The 23,499-nt window shown below is 37.0% G+C and overlaps 1 protein-coding gene across 3 annotated transcripts in view; it reads left to right on the top strand.

Annotated features, from left to right (window-relative positions):
• The window catches only part of LOC128246972 (protocadherin-18-like), a 216,874-nt gene that overhangs the window by 75,514 nt on the left and 117,861 nt on the right, over positions 1-23,499 (top strand). The gene's annotated exons all lie outside the window — the stretch shown is intronic.

The following is a 23,499-nucleotide window of genomic DNA, read 5'->3' as shown; positions in this document are numbered from 1 at the left end:
CTTCTTCTTCTTCTTCTTCTTCTTCTTCTTCTTCTTCTTATTATTATTATTATTATTATTATTATTATTATTATTATTATTATTATTATTATTAATATTATGACCATCATCGTCATGCTCATTGTTGTGTTAGGCTGCCTTATGTACAACAAGGCATCTTTGATCTAGTTTCAAGCCCAAGAACTACATCTTAAAACTAATCCCAAGAGCGAGAGGAAGTTAGACGATATGGCATTAAAATTCCTTGCTTGAAACTCTACAATATACCTTCTGTAAATTTGAACTCAAAACCCTTAATAATAAACATAATTGGTTTAATAATGACAGGGCAAGTAATAGGTGTTCTATGACTTTAATGCCTGCAGATTTTATGTTCTTTGTAATATTCTTTCTTTCTTCCTCCCCCTCTCTCACATTCTCTTTCTCTTTCACCTACAGTAATAGTAACAATAATTGTTAACTGATTTAAGTGCAAAAACTGCAATTTTGAAGGAAGGTGATTAGTTGAAACTATTTACTATAGTATTTGACAGGTACTTTAATAATAATAATGTTGATGATAATGATAATGATGATAATAATAATAACAACAAAAACAACAACAGTAATAATAATAATAATAATAATAATAATAATAATAATAATAATAATAATAATAATAATAATAATAATAATAATAAGGGACAGGTCTGAAACAGGAAACAAAAGATTTTCTTATTCCAGCACAAGATCAGAGCTTACCTACTAGAAACTACCATGCAAACGTCCTTAAAGATGGCTCTGACCCCTCGTGCAGATTTAGCGGGAAATTCACAGAGACAATTGATCATGTTGTTTCTGACTGCCCAGTCCCCACTGAAAAGGAGTGCCTCATAAAACATGACAGACTAGGGCAGCACATCCACTGGAATGCTTGTAAATACTACAAAATTAACTCCTATGATAAGTGGTACAGGCACCATCCAGAAGAGGAAGTAAATGGCAAAGGCGTCACCATCCTTTGGAACTTCCCAATACAAACAGACAGAAAAATTGACACCAATCAACCAGACATTGTGATCAAGGACTAGAAGAGAGGAACTTGTCTGTTAATAGATATGTCTGTCTCACAAGATCAAAATCTCTCAATAAAGGAATACGGAATGCTTTCTCACTATAAAGATCTGCAAATTGAAATCACAAAAATATGGAAGCTTAGTACTATGATAATACCAGTAATAATTGGTGCGTTGGGAATGATAAAGAAGAGAGCTGAGAAGTATATTAAGCAACTCCTTGGTAACTCCAGACACCATGAACTACAAAAGATAGTCTTGATGGGTACAGCCCATATACTCTGGAAAGCACTCTCCATCTAAAATGGATTAAATGTGGTGATAATTTTAGCATGCATAGCAAAATAAAAGTAACCTTGCTACTCTTAGCCTTTGGAGGATGCCCAGTACTAAGGTAGCTGAAATAAAGTTATAATGAAAGGAAACCATAAATAATAATAATAATAATAATAATAATAATAATAATAATAATAATAATAATAATAATAGTAATAATAATAATAATAATAATAATAATAATAATAATAGTACTTAAACATTCTCTAGAACAACATTATGTACAAATCCAAATATATGGTACCCTAGGCATAACACCTACATGAACTTCTAACTTGTTGTCTCTTGAGGTCTCTGGGTGAGACTTGGATCCAACTTGTACAAATGCAAAGCAAAAGTCAAACATAAAATAATAATAATAATAATACTAATAATAATATTGGTTTCGAATTTTGAAACAAGACCAGCAGTTTTGTGGGGAACGTGCCAAATCAATTAAATCGACCCCAGTGCTCAACAGATACTTATTTTACTAAACATGAAGGATGAAAGACAAAGTCAACCTCGGCAGAATTTGAACTCAGAATGTAGAGATGTATAAAATGACACACACACATATATGACAGGATTCTTTCGGTTTCCGTTTACCAAATCCACTCACAAGGTTTTGGTAAGTCCAAGGCTATAGCAGAAGACACTTGCTCAAGGTGCCACACAGTGGGACTGAACCTGAAACCATGTGGTTGGGAAGCTAGCTTCTTACTAAACAGTCACACCTGTGCCTATATATATATGACAAGCTTCTATATAGTTTCTATCTACCAAGTTATACTTACAAGGTATTGATGATGTGAGGCAATATCAGAAGGCATTCGTTCATGTATTGGAATTATTCTGGGACCACAGTGTTACAAAGCAAACATTTTAACCATAAATCCATGCCTACACCAACAGTTATGCAAATAAGTTGTTATATCTTAACTATTGTAATGCTTTCAGCAGATATCTTTTTCAAAATTCCTTCAGTTTTTAAATCTTGTTATTTTTGTATATACGCATGTGTGTGCGTGTATGTATGTGTGTTTGTGGCTTTGTCTTGACATCATGTGAGTAATTGTAAATAAGTGTTATTTCATATAAACAGTGTCAGTAACTTCCAGTATGCTGCAAAAACATGTCTGGCTGTGGGAAAAATATTACCTTGCTTGGAAACTGGCATAGGTTGGCAACAGGAAGGGCATCCAACTGTAGAGAATTTGCAACAATAAACTCTCCCCGACCTATGCATGATTGGAAATGTGAATGGTAAGATGATGATGGTGGTGGTGGTGGTGGTGGTGGTGGTGGTGGTGGTGGCAGTGGCGGCAGCGGTGGTGGTGGTGATGAATGTAAATGTGCAAACAGCCAGATAATCCCCTTTGGCTAAATATATTGTTGGCCTCCAAATATTCCATTCATAATTCCCATTCAGAAATTTCACGTAATGACACAATTTAAGTACAGTGTTCCTGAGTACAAGTATTTCCAGATTAGATTCTTTCCAAAGATATCCTGATTTGTCATGACATGCGTCTTTGAAATTCAAATCAGCTCATATTTCTCATCTTGTCAAGTGACATTTGAAATCTTACTATGCTTTCCATCTAGCTAGTCAAACTTGTCATTTAGCTAACTGCTTAGTTCTTAAATATCTTACCTTGATGTTTGTTTATTTCTTCTATATTTTCTAGAATTAACTGTTTCTTTATATTTTTTGATCCATCTCTGATATTATACCATTTTGTTGATTGCCGCCAACTTGACATGTAAAAATAGTTTAGTCATACTCTATTTTAACTCAGTGGCTCCTGAACTTATTTTTATTTGTAATGCAGTTTAGAGTAGTGGTCCTTAACCTGGGTATGAGCACCCAACCAGTGAAAGTGTTGTGACTATAGAGGCACTGGGTTACCATGTTTACTATGGTTACTATGGAAGCACTAGGTGTTAAGAGCGGTACAATACTCATATTTTGTGGCTGTTATGTGGTGCTGGATGCTTATCACTGAAGAAGCAGAGCATGCTGAAATCTCATGGTCTAGCAGTCCGAGCACTGGTACCAAATAACTCTCATCTGCTACAATATATATCAGTGCTTTTAAGCACCATACATTTCTACAAAAGGATCTCTCAATGCAAATTTAAATATTCTAAAAACAGTATTGTTGGTATTAAAATATAATAGGATATTGTATCACCAGTGAGAAGAAACATGAGTGATGATGTGTCAATGTCCAACATAGTTCGATTATATGAGTCCTTGTCATTGTATTTACTCATATATAAGTTGCGTCCCTAAGGTAGAGTTAAATTCAGTACAAAATTTTTCCTTTCATTGTTTTAGCTTTATAGTCACACCCTAGTTTTTATCAGTTAAAATCAAGTACGAAATAGTATGATTTTATACATCAGTAAATACAGAGATTTTTATAAAGATTTAATATGAAGGAACTATGTCCACACAAAAGTATAAAAAGAGATTCATACCAAATGGGAAACTATGAAAATATATGGATAATAAGCCACTGTGCAAACCAGCACCTGTTTCATTAAAAGAATTTACTGGCTACTCATCTATAAGTTCTGATGATTTTCACCTCTTTCTTTCCTCAGTTGATCCAATGTACAATACTTCTAGCAAACTTTATTAACTGAAAAGGTAATCTTATGGATAAAGAGATGTTTGTCTGCTGTCAAACCACTTGTCTCAAGTATACTACTATTGGTCATTTATTGGAATAAAAGGCAAATTAGTATTGACAGTGTTTCAACATGTCACTGTGAAACATTGAATTTAATACTATGAAGTGTTTAATTTTCAGCTTTGTTCTTGTAAATAACTGAGAAAAATTGGTAACAAGTTTCACAAGAGTTTTCTTATTTAATCATCACTTGTATCATACCACAATCATTTGCATTAGAAAGTGTATTCAACCATTAAAAATGTTTTCTCAAAAATTTTAATGCAAATGTTCAAATTTGAAATCATTGCAGCATGGAAAATGAAATCTGAGTGAATAAAATTATTATTAAAAAAAGAAAATTAAATAATGTCATCATTTACTGTTAATATTTGAAATATTATGCATGGGATAAAACCATTTTAGAGTCCCCATGTTGAATGTCAGTCTCCTGAGTTATCAACTAACCTTAATATTTTAAAATAAAAGAAAGACGAATGTTAATGGTAAAATCTCTGAGCAAAAGCTGATTATGAAGCTGTCAAAAAAGATGACTCATCTTTTGATGGTTACATACTGTAATTCTACAAATGTATCATCAGCACATACAAATATTGTGTGCAAGTTTACTGTAACATAATAGAACTCAAGAATAACTCAGAATCATGTAACAGCTAAAAGCAATTTACATTAAATGCAAAAGTGATTCGAAATGTATTTTCAGCATTACAGCTAATTAAAGGTACTCAGTAAAGTTCATAAAAGCTTGCACTGCTTGAATTATTCATTTTTCTCTCCCATCCTCAACTGGCAGAGACACATTCTTCTCTAATCATAATCATTCTTAGCAAGCTAGATATTTAAATTTCAGTAGATCAGCAAATTTGATCTGCACTTCCCAAAATAACATCTTCATTTAGAGAAATGAGAGTTAACGCTGGTAGTATCTGGTACATTTACATAGTGGTCATTTATTGCTATATTCAAGCATTTATAATAAATAAGTGGATGCTTGTTAAAGCCAATTACTGTTACAACCAAATACTGCACTGTCTTACTTGACAGGTCAGGAAACAAACAGACACAATGAACTGGTTGTCATTATAAACATTCTATAGAATATGGAAGCCATCAGTTTCATTTGTACAATGCTTGTGTATAAAAGTTAAAACTAGAGCTACCATCATAATTATGTTTTCTCCTTTGCAGCAACTATTAACATCATACCACTATTTCTACATGAAAAGCCACTGGCTAATGAAGGAGCCTTTACATGTTTATTCAATCAGCCAGAAATAACAGCCAAATTCTCTCAAGATTCCCTCTATTGGCTCACAGAATGACATATTAGATCATGTGATGACACGTGTCCTGCATACTGGAAAAAAGTGAAAGCATGTGGCTTAGTGGTTAGGGTATTCTGTTCATGATTGTGAGGTTGTGAGTTCAATACCTGGTGTTGCATTGGGTCCTTGAGCAAGACACCTTATTTCACGTTGCTCCAGTCCACACAGCTGGCAAAAGTGAGTTGTAACCTGCAATTCAGAAGGAGCCAACCTTGTCACAATCTTTGTCATATTGAATCTCCCTGAGAACTATGTTAAGGTTATGTGTGTCTATGTAGTGCTTAGCCACTTGCACATTATTTTTGCAAGCAGGCTGTTCCATTTATTGGATCAACTGGAACCCTTGTCCCTGTAACCAAAACAGTGCCAGTTAACTGAAAAAAAAAGTAGTATGGTTGTAGTTAGAATACCTTTGATCATAGGTTTGCTTGATCATCACTAGAAATAACATACAAATATTCACCCAACCATCCATCTCAAAATACATACATACATGCATATATGCATGCATACATGAGTATATATTCTTTATCAGTGTATATCAGTGTATATCAGTAAAGGTTATAAATACAGGGTGGCCTGAAATTAAGGCAACTGAAGTTTCGGGCTTTAATAACTATCGATGAATATGATAAGATGTGAAAATTATAAAAGCTTAGTGTGTCTTCTTTTTGTTTCAGACTAAATAAATTCAGGTCTATAAATTAGATAATGGCTATAAACCGAAATACATCAAAATCCTCCACAAAGGAGGTGAAAGTAATACAGCTGTATTGAAAATGTTTAAAATTAACCGAACAACAGTATGGAAAATTGTAAAAAATTTTCAAGAGTCTGGTTCCAAGTTGGTGGTGAAAGAGTTGTGGGCAGAACTCGCATGGGATGGTTGGTGCAGGTCGAGGACGTTGAAGAAACTCCTTTCTTCTCCTGTGTTTTGCCTCCTCATTCTGTTGTCTGTTCTGCTCGAAGAAGCTGGCTCCATTGCAGATAGCAGTCCGCCCGGCTGTCCTCTCCATGGCAATCTGTTTCCATGAGGATGGTTGGATGTTAGCTTGAGCCAAGGTCCATTTCAGCTGGTCTTTAAAACAGAATTTCAGACCTCCTCTGGGTCTTGTTCCAATTGCAAGTTCTCCATAGAGCATGATCCTTGGGAGACAAGAAGGCTCCATACACTGGACATGACCTGCCCAGTGGAGACAATGGTGAAGAATGGTGACACACACATAATGGGCTTCTTTCAGTTTCCATCTCTCAAATCCACTCACAAGGCTTTTGTCTGTCCTTGGCTACTGTAGAGGATACTTACTTGAGGTGCCACATAGCAGTCCTGAACTTGGAACTATGTGGCTGGGAAGCAAACTTGTTACCGCACGTCCATGCTTGTGCCCAGTTTATAATAAAGTACCAATCAAATACATAAATGGAGTCAATCACCTAACCCTCACTTGCTTCCAGTTTATAACCTTATGTCTATGTTAAGAACAATTAATAGTTATAATAAAAATAAGTTATGGTAGTAAAAGAACATATTTATTCATGGATTCATGGTGGGTATCAAACACACCACACCTTTATAACAATTCTTGCTGTTGATTCTAGTTAAGATGTGATAAAATAATATTGCAAATATTTCTAAGCCTTTATTTTATTAACAGCAAATATCAAAGTTTATTTTATTTTATTTGTTTAATTTTTTTTCGTTTACTAATTTCCTCCACATGCTAGAAAGATAATAACAGAGTTTTTCCCTGCATAGTTAACAATTTTTGAACAACAGTTTCCTTTATTGAAATTTATCATTGTAATATCTACCATTCTTTCAACAAAAAAAAAAAAAAACATTTGGCAATTCTTATATAGTTTTGAAAAGTTTTTTAATGTTTTCTTCGATATTTCTAATGTACAATTTTGCAATATATTTTGGCTATCGGCAACCAGCTGCACTAAAACATTGCTAATTTTACTTCTTCAATTATTTATCAACTTATTCTGCTGCTTATTTTATAAACTATAAGTAGAGATCAACTTTGAAAAGTTTGGTTGGTGCTACTATGCTGGAAGGGTATGTTAAATGTGAAATACATATGTATGTATCTAATGCCAGCATGGAAGGCAGACATTAAACGACAACGACAATGATGATGATGATGATGATGATATATATATATGTACATATATATGTATATATGTGTATATATGTATATATATATATATGTATATATATATATATATATAAACAAACCTCATCCAGCTATTCTGATTATATGTCTGTGCACACGTTTGAATGTGGTGTGTGCCAGAGGGTTTGCAAATCCAATGGGGGTCTTAAAAGACATGTTAGGATCCACAATGAGCAGAACTTACTTGCAGGTATTGGTAGTGCAAATCAGAGGTGCAATCTGTGTGGGTGTTTTTTCAAAACACTGTCTGGTTTAAAAAGCCACATCAGACACCATGAAAGGGCTAAGGTGTAGGTGCAGGAGGTGGTCAAACTCTGTTTAAGGAGTAGACAACCACCATATATATATATATATATATATCATCATCATCATCATCATTGTTTAACGTCCGCTTTCCATGCTAGCATGGGTTGGATGATTTGACTGAGGACTGGTGCAACCGGATGGCTACACCAGGCTCCAATCTAATTTGGCAGAGTTTCTACAGCTGGATGCCCTTCCTAACGCCAACCACTCAACAGATATGTGTGTGTATATATATATATGTGTGTGTATATATATATATGTATATATATATATATATATATATATATATATAAATAATATAGATACATACAAAGATATACATATATATATTATGTAGAAGATAGTAATCAAACTTCTCCAGTTTTCTAAATTAAGATCATTGCTGGTGATATCACAAAACTTTTATTATACTTCTCCAATTATATCACCTTGGATACTGTTCTACATTAATTTCAGTCAGGTTTTCTAACCATAAGTATCAAAATGCTCAATCAACTGAATTGGCAGGCTCATCGGATTAGCCTGAAAGTGTCTGAGTATTCTACAGAAGTATGTACACTTAATGTTAGAACCAGTTAGAACCAGCTTGACATTGATTAGTACTCTGTTAGTAATGATAATGAGTGTTCTAGTTGTGATGATCAATTAAACAGTCCGCTCATAAAATTAACATGCAAATGGCCGAGTATGCCACAGATATGCATACTCTTAACATGGCACCCCACTGAATGTAATGAGACTGGCCCTTTGAATTACAGGTACAAGTAATTTTTTGCTATCTGAGTCAACTAGAGTAATGTGAAATAAAGTGTCTGCTCAACACATGACAGAGAATTGAACTCATGACCCCTGCAACTTGAAGGTATGCCCTGGCACTTCATCACCATCTATCTCTCTCTTGTTCTACTCTACCATCTCATTTATAATCTGATCTACATCATTCCTTATGAGTATACCCTGACACTTCACCACCATTTCTTTCCTGCTCTTTTTTGTGCTCTTCCACTCTCGCTCTCTTCCACTCACAACCTTTCTCTTGCTCTCTTTCTGTCTCTCTGTTGCATTTTAATCTTTCATCATCTTGCATAAGGTCACCCCCTCCAATGTTCCCTCCCTTCTCAAAGAATCTTTGTCTTGCAAGTTACTTGTTCACCCTGCCAGTGATGGTGCCACATAAAAAGCATCCAGTCCATGCTGTAAAGTGGTTGGCATTTGAAAGGGCACCCAGCTGTAAAAGCCAAGTCAAAACTGCCCTCACTTGTGCTGGCGCCATGTAAAAAGCAGTCAGTCCCACTCTGCAGGGTGGCTGGTGTTAGGAAGAGCATAAAAACCTCGCCAGAACAGATACTGAAGCCTGGTGTAGTCTGCTGCCAAGCCAGCTCCTATCAAACCATCCAACCCATGCCAACATGGAAAACACACATTAAATGATGATGAGGATAATGATTACTTATACATACAAGCATGTATACACACACACACACACACATACACACACATACGCATGCGCAAACACACACACATATATACAGATACACATACACTGTCTCCGAAAAATTTGCTGTATGAAATTTTGCAGTGTAGGAAAATTCATTGTAAGAAAAATTCACTGTATGGATGATTATATCACCATTTTTGAAAATAAAAAAAAAATAGAATAATCGAATGTTTTATAAAATCATTAAATAGGCAGGTCTTTATTTCAACGGGAAACATTCAAAAAATTTGATGAGGTAATTTAAAATGAAGTTTTATATGGCAAATTTTCGCATGGTAAAATGTTTACAGTGAAATTTCCCACTACCCCTTCACACACACACACACACACGCACACCCACGCACATATGTATATAGGTGCAGGAGTGGCTGTGTGGTAAGCAGCTTGCTTCCCAATCACATGGTTCAGGTTCAGTCCCACTGCATGGTACCTTGGGCAAATGTCTTCTACTATAGCCTCAGGCCAATCAAAGCTTTGTGAGTGGATTTGGTAGATGGAAACTGGAAGAAGCATGTCGTATATATATGTGTGTGTGTGTGTGTGTTTGTGTGTATATGTTTGTCCCTTCCTCCATCACTTGGCAAGTGATGCTGGTGTGTTTACGTCCCCGTAACTTAGCAGTTCATCAAAAGAGACCAATAGACGAAGTACTAGACTTACAAATAATGAACCCTGGGGTAGATTTGTTTGACTAAAGGTGATGCTCCAGCATGGCTGCAGTCAAATGAGTATAACAAATAGAAGAATATATATATATATATGTATGTATGTATGTATATATATATATATATACACATATATATATACATACATATATACATATATATATATGTATATATATATAAGTATATAATATATGTAAATATATATATATATATGCATGTATGCATGTATGCAAAAGGCTCCTTTCAGTTTCCATTTACTACATCTACCCACAAGTTATCGTGCAGTGGGATTGAACTGAACCTAAGATCACATGTTTGAGAAACAACCATCTTAGCTACACAACCACATCTGTACCAATGTAATAAAAACGTTAAGCAAAGCCTGAGTGGTTAACATTTCATTCTTTTGCAACTTGCCAAATTGTTTTGCATGGCTATATTTCAGTAGCGGTCCTCTCAATTGGTCACTAACAATTGTAGCAGGTTATCTGTCACCTTTTCCTTATCTTCTCGTCGCCTGCTTAAACAACAAAATTTTTATAACCAATGCTGAACTCTATATTCATTTGCTGATCCTCTGGTCAAATACATAGCTTGTATTACAAGCAGTTTCAATGCTTTGCATTCCATTCTGAACTCATAGAATAAAATTGCTGGCCTTCATTTTGTCTTCCTTTAGATATGCTTATTAGTTTTACTTCTACTCTCTTTAATGTTCTCACAAACTTACTCTTATACTTCCTTTATTTCTTCACATCTGCTCCATCTATATATATATATATATATATATATATATTTTCTCTCATTTTTCTCTCAACTAAATTCTGTCTCCACATATTTTCTTCATTTCCCAATGTTGCTCTCACCACTTTGATGTCATACATGATATCTCTTTCACATTATTATTCACTCACTTCCTATACCTCTGTTATTTAATCACATCACCTCTCTAATTTCTCCCTGTCTACTGCAGAGCTTTATTTTCCTTTTTTCCCCCCCTTCTCCTCTGTTACACTATCTCTTCCACTTCACCACCTATTATTTAAATAGCATTTTTTTTTTTTGCATAACTTCTTCACTCACAAGTTGCTGTCTTCCATTCTATCAATTTTCCACTTATCTATTACCTCTTTATAATACTTTCTTCTCCCTTACACAACCTTCTTCTGCACAACTACTGCTCTCTTCTTTCAACATAACAGAAAGAAGGGAACTAACCAACAAAATAACTTGACATGTCACTTAGCAATTTATATGTTAAAACACACACACAAATGCACACACACACATGCACACACACACACACATTCACACACAAATGCACACAAAAACAGACACTCTCTCATGCACACACACAAAAAGAACCACATTATCTATCTATCTATCTATCTATCTATCTATCTATCTATCTATCTATCTATCTATCTATCTAATCTGTCTGTCTATTCATATATACATATAAATGTTTGCATGTGTGTAAGAGGGTGTTTGACCTAACCGTTAATGTGTCACACTCACGATTGCAAGATAACGATTTCAATCCCCGTGCTGGTGGTCTATTGTATTCTTGAGCAAGACATTTCAGTTTATATTGCTTCAGTTCACTCAGCTGTAAATGGGTAACCTTGCAAGGGACTGCTGTTCTGATCTGGGAAATGTTGGCCTGCCTGCCTGCCTGCCTGCCTGCCTGCCTGCCTGCCTGCCTGTCTGCCTGCTTAACCGGCAAGATGGCATCATTCAAAAGCTAAAACAATGCGAGGGAATGCATTGTGACAGGTGGTGTGTAACAACATGCAATAGTCCAGTCCGCTGCCATCAGTACCACAACAGAGAGGAGTTCCTACACTTACCCAATCTTAAACTCTAATGCTACAGTCTAGAGATCTATGCTAAACAGAAGTGGGCTGAGGATAGAATGCTGGTGGATTCTTACCTGTATGCAAAATTTCTTGCTGTACTCATGGCTCACACTCATCCCATTGACATCATCTCTGTACAAGGCTTATGTTTAATATTCATCTATCCTTAGTTTTCTCACTGATCATCAGATTATGGAATTCTGTCAAAGATCTTCTCCAGGTCAACAAATGCTGGGTACAATGGCTTACAGTTAGCTAAGTATTTTTCCTGCAGTTACCTTATTGGGATGAGGGCATTGGTTAACTGCGTAAATCCCTACTGCATCTCCCCTACACTAATACACACACACACACACACACACACACACACACACACACACACACACACACACACACATATTATATTAGGGGAGATGCAGTATGGATGTATGGATTTATGTGTGTGTGCATGCTTACACACATAGACACATGTGTATATATATTCATAGATATATATATAAGTATATACATCTATGCGCATATAAATGTGTGTGTGTATTACACTAATGAGTGTATGCATCTAAGCACGCACACACATGCACACACACACACACACACACACACACACATGCACACACAAAATATCTAATGTTGTTTCGCACTTACATACACTCACATATGAAAATATACATTTATAGGAATACTTCTTCCATAGCCTGACCACTCAACTGAGCCAAGCCAATAAGATATTTACTTAACATGCCAAAAATAGCAACCCAAATCCTACTCAAATTACACTTCTGTCTTTTAAAAAATGAATAACCCACATAATGCCATGTAATTTAGTCTTAAATCTATAATGCTTAAAAAAGATATGATTTTCATGGCTGGACTGTCTTTAATCATAAATCTCCTCAACCAGTACTGACCCAGGGCTAAAGAAGAACAACTGCAAAGCATTGTTGCTAACACTTAACTCTCGATAAGTCTGGATTTTGCTTTTATTTTAGGAAATGATGCCTTAGAATATATTCCTTAATGTGACTTTTATTTCAAAGTTATTCTGCTATTTCTTATGGAGCAAAGAACCACACAGAAGCACTCACATTAGCTCACTGCCAATCGACTGCTTAGTAGAGAATGGAGTATATTTTTTATTAGCTAAGGCAAATGAAACCAGGCAGAGTTATGTACCTTGTTCAGGAATAAAGCAGATGTATTATTGAGAGATCAGTATGACAGTAATCTCACTTTGCAGATGTGTATACGCATATGTTTGCGTGTGTATGCTTGTGCGTGTGCATGTGCTTGTGTGGCTGTGTGTGTATGCTTGTATGTTTGAATGTGTATGTTTGAGAGCTTGTGTGTGTGTGTGTGTGTGTGTGTGTGTGTGTGTGTGCATGTTTGTGTGTGTGTGCGTCTTCATGAGTGTGTGCAGGCATGTGTGTATGTGTGTGTGCACATGTACATTTGTATATATGTATGTATATATGTATGCATCTATCTATTTATCTATATCTATCTATCTATCTATCTATCTATCAATACACACACACACAATATATATATATAAACATACACACATAAGTGAATGCCTATGCTCACATACGGGTGTGTTTATATATGTGTCAAGTGTGTGTATGTGCACGTACGTCTATATGTATATGCATATACATATATACAATCATACATGCATAGAAGCACATATACATATACAATTAAATATACAAGATATATATATATATATATATATATATATATATATATATACATATGACCATATGTATATACCTATATGATAGCTCTCTACTCATATCCAATGATGACCTTCAATGATAATTTTAGGAGTGAAGGTGGTGGTGGTGATAATAAAAATAATGATGATGATAATGAAATTATTGTGTATAGTACTCAGGTGCACTACAACTCATCAAAGGTACATGTACAATACATAGAATTATGTACAAAAGTCATGAAAGTTTACAGTTTATGAGCATGATATACATGTGTGCATGTGTATGGTGTGGGTGATATCAGTTGTGGTTTTTTGCGAATTTCAGGAAGCATGGAGGTTTTAAAGGATGCAATGTCTAGGCAACTAACAACTGATGCAGGTAGTTTGTTCCGTGCTTCAGCAACTCTGAGTGTGAAAAAATGTTACCGAAAGTTATGGGAGTTATGGTGTTTTCTGACTTTATAGGCATGCCCACATGTGTTAGACAGATGGAGCTCAAAAAGGTGTTCAAGGTGGTTGTTGGCATGATAGTTATATACATAGATGCGTGTGTATATATATATATATATATGTGTGTGTGTATACATACATACATACATATATATATATATATGTATATATATATATATATATATATATATATATATATATATAAATATATATATTTATATTTATATGTGAAGGTGCATAGCTTAGTGGTTAGAGCATTGAGCTTACAATTGTGAGGTTGTGAGTTTGACTGGGCTGCATGTTGTGTTCTTGAGCAAGACACTTTATTTCACGTTGCTCCAGTTAACTCAGCTGTAGAGATCAGTTGTGACATCACTGGTGCCAAGCTGTCTCAGCCTGTGCTTTTCCCTTGGATAACATCAGTGGTAAGGAGAGGTGAGGCTGGTATGCATGGGCGACTGCTAGCCTTCCACAAACAACTTTGCCCGGACTTGTGCCCCAGAGGGTAACTTTCTAGGTACAATCCCACGGTCATTCATGATTGAAGGGGGTCTCCTCCATATATTTATATATACATATACATATCACTGCTTTCCATATCAGGTGGTCAGTGCCAACATGAGCATTGAAGTCTCCCATTGGGATATATGACTTGGTCTTAACTACATCTAGTGTTGTACTGACTTCATTAAGGAAGGATCTGTATTGAAGCTTACTGTTTGGCACATAAACTTCCACCATCCACTGGCAGAGGCCAAACTTTCACTCTAAGCTTCAAGTAGCAAGGTGTCCCACTCTACAGGATCCAGTCCATAGCATATTCTGATTGCCGGTGACTTCTTAGTATCACCACTCCCACCTATGCAGCCATTCTTGGCACCACACCTAAATAGTGGATTTTCCATTCTTCATCCAAATTTACAGTGTCAAGGCCTCAGAACTTTGTTGAGATAACCCCAACTATATCTAGCTGACAGCATCTGACATCCTCCACTGTAAAGGTTGTGTTGTTTCAGTTACCAATTGTCCGGGTTTGCTCCCTTTTGGACACTTTTTTTAGGTCTTGGGGTATGTCAACATTGTGTGTCCTTCCCATGCTACCCAGAACAGGTCACAGGCCTCTCTACCTTAGGCTTAGATGCATCTCTTGTTACCTTGTAGGAGCTGTGTTTGTATGTTTGCTTATGTCTGACTTGTTTCGGTTGTTGGACTGTGGCCATGCTGAGGCACCACCTTGATTAGTTCAGTCGAATAAATTAACCCAGTAATTATTCTTTAAGTCTGGCACTTATTATATCAGTCTCTTTTATCAAACTTCTAAGTTGTGGAGATGTTATAAAAAAAACCAGTTGTCAAACAGTGGGTGGAGACAAACACACACACACACACACACAGACACACACACACACACAGACAGACACACACACACACACATATTCACTCAAGCACACCACACCACACCCACTCACACACACACTCACAAACACTCACTCTTGCACGCACACGCACACTCAAACACACACTTACACACGCACACACACACACATACACACACAAACACACACACACACACAAACACGCACACACACACACAAGCTCACAATGGGTTTCCAGTTTCTTTCTAGCAAATTCTTTCACAAGGCATTGATGCCTCAGGGCTATCGTAAAAAACATCACTTGCTCAAGGAACTGTGCAGTGAGACTGAACCCCAAACCATGTGGTTGGGAAGCAAGTTTCTTAACTGCACAGCCATGCCTGCCTGTGTATGCATACTTGAATGTGCATGTTTCAATATTTGTATGTGCATAAGCTTTATTTTTATTTACATGTTTTGTAGGTTTGTTTGTTTGTTGTTTGTTGTTATGAGTGTGTGACTGTTTGTATGTTGATCTTTGTATTTACATGTGTGTGAGTATATGTTAGTGTATATGTTTGTATGTGTGTATTTGCATGAGAAGAGTGTGTGTGTGTGTGTGTGCATGCATGTATGCTTGTGTATGTTTGCGTGTGTATATTTCTTTGTATATTTATGCGCTTGTGTATGCATCCCTTCATGTCTGTGTATTTGTATGTTTATGTGTGTGTATTTGTGTGCGTGCATGTGTGTATGTATTCTTTCATGTTTGTTTTTTGATCATTCTTGCATGTGTGTGTGAGTGTGTGTGTGTGTGTGTGTGTGTGTGTGTGTGTGTGTGTTTGCATGCACTTGTGTATTTGTTTGTGAGTTTGTGTGTATGTAGATGTGTGTTTGCGTGTGCGCTTGTGTGCTTGTTGTTGTGTGTGCCTCTGTGTGCCTGTGTATTTGCTTGCATGGCTGTGCATGTGTGGTTATGTGGTTGTGTGTGTGCGTTTGTATGCTTGTGTGCATGTATACTCGTATATTTACAGCGTATGCTTGTGCGTCTGTGTTTGTGTATGCACATGTAGTTGTGTAGTTGTGTGTGTATGTTTGAGAGTCTGTGTGTATGCACGTGTGTGCGTGTGTGTATGCACATGTGTGTGTGTATGCATGTGTGTATGCGTGTGTGCTTGTGTGCGTGCTTGTGAGTTTGCATGCCTGCTTATGGATATGTGAGTGCATGTTTGTGCGTATGTGTGCTTATTTAGGTGTACTTTATGTGCATCTTGTGTTTGTTTATCTGCTTGTATGTTAGATCCTGCACATTTGTGTGTCTGTGTGTTTGCTCCTTTGGGTGTGCTTGTCTGCATGCATATGTGTATGTGTGTGTATGTATATATGTGTGTGTGCACGTGTGTGTTTGAGTCTCAGTGTCTATGTGTGTGTCTATGTCTTTGTGTGTGTGTGTGTGTGTGTGTGTGTGTGTGTATGTGTATGTGTGTGGGTGGGTGTGCATATGTGTGTATGTGTTTGAGTCTGTCTATGTGAGTGTCCACGTCTTTGTGTGTGTGTGTGTGTGTATGTGTGTGTGTCTGCGTCCGTGTCTTTGTGTGTATGCATGTGTGTCTGCATATATGTCTGTGTGTATGTCTGTACATATATATATGTGTGTGCTTGCGTCTCTTCACCTGGGTTTGTGTATGTCTATATGTGTATTTGTGTTTGTGCTTATGTAACTGTTTATATGTCTGTATTTGAGTCTGCGTCTATAAATCTATGTCTATACATGTTAATGTCTATGTCATGTTTGCATTTATGCATCTATGTATTCATGTATGCATATGCATGTATGTGTGTGTGCATGTGTGTGTGTTTGTGTCCCAATATTTGTATGTAAGTGTGTTTTGGTGCATATTTCTATTTATGTGTGTTTGCAACTTTTTATGCGTTTACGCCTATATATATGTGTTTATATGTGTGTCTATTTATGTCAGTGTTTGTTATCTACATATCTATATATCTATATTTATACCCGTATTAGGGCATTGAGCCAGTAGAATCATTAGCAAGGTGCTTAGTGGCATTTTGTCCATCTTTTCATTCTGAGTTCAAATCTGCTGGGGGTGACTTTGCCTTTCATCCATTTGGGGGTCGATAAAATAAGTACCAGTCAAGCACTGGGGTGGGTCGATGTAATCAACTTAATCTCTTCCTGAAATTGCTGGCCTTGTGCCAGAATTTGAAACCTATACTCTTTTACTCTTTTACTTGCTTCAGTCATTTGACTGTGGCCATGCTGGAGCACCGCCCTTAGTCGAGCAAATCGACCCCAGGACTTATTCTTTGTAAGCCTAGTACTTATTCTATCAGTCTCTTTTGCTAAACCGCTAAGTTACGGGGACGTAAACACACCAGCATTGGTTGTCGAGCGAAGTTGGAGGGACAAACACAGACACACAAACATACACACAGACATACATATATATATATATATATATATATATATATACATATATACAACAGGCTTCTTTCAGTTTCCGTCTACCAAATCCACTCGGTGCCCCGCAGTGGGACTGAACCCGGAACCATGTGGTTGGTAAGCAAGCTACTTACCACACAGCCACTCCTACGCCTATGCTTATATATATGCTTGTATATCTACATATATTTTAATGTTCTCTCTTGGTCTACCAGTATAAAAGTTTTTTATATTCTTATTAAAAGAAATACTCACATCCTTAATTTCAGCTCTCCATTGCTCTTTTTCACTCCCTCCTTTCCTCTACCCTTTCCTCTCTCTCTCTTTCTCTGCCTCTCTCTCTTTCTCTGCCTCTCTCTCTTTCTCTCCTACCTTTCCAGTCTCTTCTTCTCTTCTTTTCCTTTTACTCTTGTTTGCTTTCTTTGCTGGTTCTCATGTTACCTTTCTCTAACTTTGTCTTCTCTTTCCTTTCTTTTCATCCTTTTTTTCTTTTCCTACTTCCTGTTTTAACTCTTTTCCTTCCACTCTCTCACTTTCTCTCTCCCTCCCGCTCTCCATCACTCTCTCCCTCCCCTTCTCTCTCCCTCTCTCTCCCTCTCTCTTTCTCTCTGTTTTACAAGAATGGAGACAAACAAGAAACATAAAATGTATCGCGTAAACAGTAACCATTAAATTATTTTTCACAGTATTGCTTACATACATACATACACACAGATACACACACACACATGCATGCATGCAAATATATTTGTATTTATATATATATATATATATCATTCACTCTCTCTCTCTCTCAATGTATATATATATATATATATATATATATATATATATACATACACACACACATACACACGTACACATGCAAATATATTTGTACATATATATATATATATATATATATATATCACTCTCCCTCTCTCTCAATGTATATATATATATATATATATATATATATATATACATACATACACACACACATACATACATATATACATATACACATATACACAAACATGCACACATAAACACTCACTCACACACACATATGTGCTCGCATATGTGTGTTTATGTGTGTGTAAGTATTGTTTGCCTCTGTTGAGTTATAAAAAAAAAAAATTAACAATTAAGTGAAGAAACGCACAATATTTTTCTGTAGAGCACATGTTTATTATACTTTTCCAAGAAGAGGAGTGACAATCACTTTGAAGTTTCAGCCTGCTAGCTAATGTTTGTATGTGTAAATGTATGTTTGTAACTACATATGTACATGCATGTATGCATGTATGTATGTATGATATTTCTTTTGAGTTTAGTTTAAGTTTTTCTTGAGAGATTTCAAGTCAGTTGCTAACAAAGCAAAAAACATTTTGAGTTAAGAGAGTTCCTGGTGTTTGTAAATATGTGGCTGAGTTGGGGTGTTGGTTGAGTTTTTCAATGCATACACCCAAGTATGTGCAGCTATTCACAGAAGAATCACAGATGGAGAATTTTGTGAATGTCTTACAAATCTTAAAACTGTGCCACTAATAGATTTGGTTTTGTAGAATCCACATCAGTTTCTTTTGGTCTTTTTCCACGAAAATGAGTATTTGAAGGTTTTTGAGCAAATTTGTAGGTACATAACCTAACACCCCTATGACAATAGGTACAACTGAGAAGAATTCACAGTCAGGGTACAAAAGCTGTAAGTTCCATATTAATTCACCATAGATGTTCTCTTTTCACTAGACTTTTGATTGTACATTCACATCTGCTGGACAACAGTGCATGGCTTTTGTTCCTTGTTCCACAGAACAATATTAGATCTGTAATGTTTGCACTGAATTGATGTCTTTATTGGGGTGTTTCACCAGTATTCTTTGTTGTATGTATGTATCTATGTATGTATGAGTGGCTGTGTGGTAAGTAGTTTGCTTACCAACCATATGGTTCCGGTTTCAGTCCCACTGCGTGGCACCTTGGGCAAGTGTCTTCTACTATAGCCTCGGGCCAACCAAAGCCTTGTGAGTGGATTTAGTAGACGGAAACTGAAAGAAGCCCGTCGTATATATGTATATATATATATATATATATATATATGTGTGTGTGTGTGTGTGTGTATGTGTGTGTGTGTGTGTGTGTGTCTGTGTTTATGTGTCTGTGTTTGTCCCCCCCCCCCCCACCATCGCTTGACAACCGATGCTGGTGTGTTTACGTCCCCATAACATTAGCAGTTCAGCAAAAGAGACCGATAGAATAAGTACTAGGCTTACAAAGAATAGGTCCTGGGGTCGATTTGCTCGACTAAAGGTGGTGCTCCAGCATGGCCACAGTCAAAATGACTGAAACAAGTAAAAGAATAAAAGAGTAAAAGAGTATGTATGTGTCTATGTCTGTCAAGCAAGTGCTCATTTTCCTTTTACCAAACTCACTCACAAAGTACTAATTGGTCTGGAGCTATTGTAGAAAACACTTGCCCAAGATGCTGTGCAGTAGGACTGAACCCTGAAACACACTGTTGCAAAACAAACTTCTGAGTCACAAAGTTATATCTGCACCTGGAAACAGCCACACTTGTGCCTCAGCACAGCCATGTGCAGCAAAGTTATATATTGATATGTACATATGGATATGAGTTTGCCTGTCTGCTCGTTTGTGTGTGTGTGTGTGTGTGTGTGTATTTATCTATTCTATAACACTTTTTTATTTTCCTCTCTCACTCACTCACCACTTTCTCTTTCCTCTCCCTCCTTCTCTCACTCATTCACTCACTATTTATCTACCACTTTATTTCTGTAGTGTTCTTTCCCTTCATCTCACATCACTCTACTTTCACTTTCACTTTCATTTTCCTTTGCTTCTTTCTTAGTATTTCGTTCTATATTTCTTTATTTTATTCTTCCACTCATTCTTTCTATCTTTTATATTTTCCTTATTCCTTATTTTATTTGGACCATCTTTTTTTTTATTTCATATCCTTCCTTTCATTTTCCATTTCGTCTTGTACATCCTTCATTTCTTTATATTTCATTCCTCTTGACACTTATTTTCTTTTTACCATTCTCTTCTTTCTTCTCTTTCATTATTTCATGTATGCTTTGTTTCATTCTCCTTCTTTCTCACCAACCCTTCTCAGTTCTACTTCAGCTTTTGGTTCACCTTTGCTTTTTCCCCTTTCTTCCTTTCTTTCTTTCTTTCTTTATTCCATCTTAATGTGTGTATCCTTTCCTTCTTTCCTTCCTTCCCTCCTTCCCTCCTTCCTTCCTTCCTTCCTTCCTTCCTTCCTTCCTTCTTTCTTTCCTTCCTTGTTTGGTTTTCTTACATTCTACATTCTGTTTATTCTTCCTTGTTTTCTTTCATTTTTCTTGTCTTGCATCCATTCATTCATTCATTCATTCATTCATCCATTTGTCCTTCGTTCATTCTGTCACTTCTCTCCATTTCAGTCCCAAAATCTCACACCTCTTCCTTACCTCCTCCTCCACTAACCACCACCACCACCACCACCACCACCACCATAGCCACCACCCCCTCCCCCTCCCACCCCTCCTCCACTTCCCCTCCTCCCCTCCTCCATTTCTCCACTTCTCCTCCTCCCCTCCCCACCTCCACTTCCCCTCCTCCCCCTCCCCCCTCCCCTCCCCCTTCTTCTCCTCACCTCCCCACCTCTTCTTCCCCTTCCTCTTCTTCCCCCTCCTCTTCTTCCCCCTCCTCTTCTTCCCCCTCCTCTTCTTCCCCTCCTCTTCTTCCCCCTCCTCCTCTTCCCCTGCTCTCACTTCCTGCCTCAAATATCCTGTACTCATACTTGTTTTCCTCTCCTTTTTTGGCGCCACATCCTTCATCTCCACTTTTTAAATTTCCTCTTCCTCATTTTTTCCCCATTCTCCAACATTTTCTTCTTCTTCTTCTTCTTCTTCTTCTTCTTCTTCTTCTTCTTCTTCTTCTTCTTCTTCTTCTTCTCCTCCTCCTTCTTCTCCTCCTCCTTCTTCTCCTCCTCCTCCCCCCTCCTCCTCCTCCTCCTCCTCCTCCTACTCTTTCTGCTTCATTGTGTTCTACTACTACTACTGCTGCTACTACTACTAAAACTACTAAAACTACTGCTAATGTTACAGCTGCTGATGGTGATGATGATGATGATGATGTTGCTGTTGCTGTTGCTGCAACTGCTGCTGCTACTACTAGATCTTTCCCACTATTACTACTGCATCTCATCTTTCTCCTCTTTCTCCTTCTCCTTCTCCTTCTCTTCCCCTTCTTCTCCCTTTCTCCTCCTTCTTTTTCCTCTCACCTTTGATTCATTTATCTCTTTCCTCCTCCTCCCACTATATTTCTATGCATCATATCTGTCTCATGCTCACTCCTTCACACTCCATTCCTTTCTTCCTCTCCTTTCTTAGTCACTTTCTCCTTTTGTAATGTTTCTTTCTCTCTCTCTGTCCACCTTATCCTTCCTATTCTTACTTTTTCTTTATCATTTCTCTCTCTTTGTTTCTTTCCTTCCTTCTTTCTTCGTTTCTTTCTTTCCTTCTTACTTTCTTTCCTTCTTCTCTTCTTCCCTTCTTTCCTTCTTCTCTTCTTCCCTTCCTGCTTCTTTCCTTCCTTCCCATATTTCTTTCTTTCTTTCTTTCTTTCTATCCTTCCTTCTTTTCTTTCTTTCTTTCTTTCTTTCTTTAATCCTTTATCTCCTCCTTCCTTTCCTTTCCTTTCCATCTCTTCTTTCTTTCCTTCCTTCCTTCTTTCCTTCCTTACCATATTTCTTTCTTTCTTTCTTTCTTTCTTTCTTTCTACCCTTCCTTCTTTTCTTTCTTTCTTTCTTTCTTTAATTCTTTATCTCCTCCTTCCTTTCCGTTCCTTTCCATCTCTTCTTCTTTCTTTCCTTCCTTCCTTCCTCCCTTCCTTCCTTCCTGTCTTTCTTTCTTTCTTTCCTTTTCCTCTTCTTTTCTCCTTTCTTTACTTTCCATCTTTCTTTCTTTCTTTCCTTCCTTCCTTCCTTCCTTCCTTCCTTCCTTTCTTTCTTTCTTTCTTTCTTTTCAACTCATTCTTCCTTTCTCTCTCTTATTTCTTACTTTCCTTTATTTGTCTTTTACTCCTTCCTTCACTATTTCTCTCTCTCTCACTCTTACTTCAGCCCTCATACTACACACACACACACAAACACACTCACACACAGACACACATGGATACGTGCACACACACACACATATACTCTTACTATTACTATCAACTTATACCATTCCGCTTTTCCAATAATTTTCACACACTCCCACTCTTATTTCCTCTTCACTCCTCACCTACACTTATGTTACTTTCACTTTCACTCCATTCAGCACTTCCTCACCTCCACCACCACCACCACCACCATTATCATCACTGCCACTGCTGCACCACTATTGCCACCTCCGCCTTCAACACTACCAACTTCACTTCTCCTCCTCCTTCTTCCTCCCCTTCCTCCTCTTCCTCCTCCTCCCCCTCCTTCATCTCCTCCTCCTCCTTCATCTCCTCCTTCCTCCTTCATCTCCTCCTCCTCCTTCATCTCCTCCTCCTCCTCTTCCCCATTCTTCTCCTCTTCCTCCTTCTCTTTCTCCTCCCCCTCTTTATTCCCCTCCTTCGTCTTTATCCTTTTCCA

This window comes from Octopus bimaculoides, chromosome 14 (genome assembly GCF_046866305.1).
Source record: "Octopus bimaculoides isolate indiv1 chromosome 14, ASM4686630v1, whole genome shotgun sequence".
Taxonomy (NCBI): Eukaryota; Metazoa; Mollusca; class Cephalopoda; order Octopoda; family Octopodidae; genus Octopus; species Octopus bimaculoides.
This window is presented reverse-complemented; position numbering and strand designations above follow the sequence as displayed.